Raw genomic sequence first — 1141 nt, forward strand, 5'->3', positions numbered from 1 at the left:
AAAAAAAAAAAAAACTAATTTCAGCCCAACACGACCAACCAGCTAAACATTCACAGTGTATATGGCTTGTACCTGTACAGCAGACACCCATAACATGCATCAGTAGTTCCTGCGGCTTTTAACAACTTATATTCCTCAGATAGACTGGCTCTGTCTGTTTCCATATTTCAATCTGTCCTCCATCACTGGTTGCTATATTGAATTCAGTAGGCAGGTTGAAGTTTACATCCCAATGCACTGAGAAGTACACCGAGCGTACAACATATTAGGACTGTCTTGCTACCCCCCCCCCTTTTTTCTTTTTTTCTTTTGTTAAAACCCACTATTGCCAGTTTTCTCCAGGCATAGAAATCCATCTCTATCCTATTTTCAAACCCTTGTGACTAAAGTGTATATAATAGCTGAAATCAAGTAGGGGTTACGGCTTCCTCGTGGATTCAAGTGGCCAGCCTGTTTCATGAAAAGAGCAAGTGCTCCCTAAAAAATCTGCTGCTCCCACTATAATACCATTTTCATGAAAAATACGCAGTAGAGTGTGCACCCTGTTGGATTTTGGGCCCAGTGTTGCCTCTCTGACAGCATGTCAAAGCACCTGAAAACATGTTTCATTATCTTTTTAGTAAATGTTTATCACTAACAAAGAAAAACAAAAATATAAACAAAATGAATAAAAACATGTATTTAACACTCAGGGTGTAATTTTGAAAGTGGATTTAAAGTGGTGTTTCCATGGAAACTGAAGCAAATTTCCCAGTGTCTGTCATTAAGATGCTTCCTTTTGATTGGTGCATGGAAATACCCGACATCGTCTTTCTTACAACGCATCCCTGCCCACTCCAAACTAGTGAGAAGAGCACAGATAAAACCAATATACTGTATGAAAATCCCTCATGTTAAATAATCAGGTTGGACCACATCACTCATCAAGTAAGACGCTGATGATTGAAAGTAATAGTCTGACATTTTAGAAAGTAAATTTATTCACTTTCTTGCCAAGAGTTGGATGAGAAACCTCTCTTATGTCTGAAGGGAAACCATGTAGCTAGTGCCAGCAGCTGGTTAGCTTAGCTTGGCATAAAGACAGCCATCCCTAGTTCTGTCAAAAGAAAATAAAGTCTGCCTACCAGCCCCTCTAAAGCTC

This window comes from Morone saxatilis, unplaced genomic scaffold (assembly GCF_004916995.1).
Source record: "Morone saxatilis isolate NCDOM2014 unplaced genomic scaffold, NCSU_SB_2.0 Contig0, whole genome shotgun sequence".
NCBI classification, from domain to species: Eukaryota; Metazoa; Chordata; class Actinopteri; family Moronidae; genus Morone; species Morone saxatilis.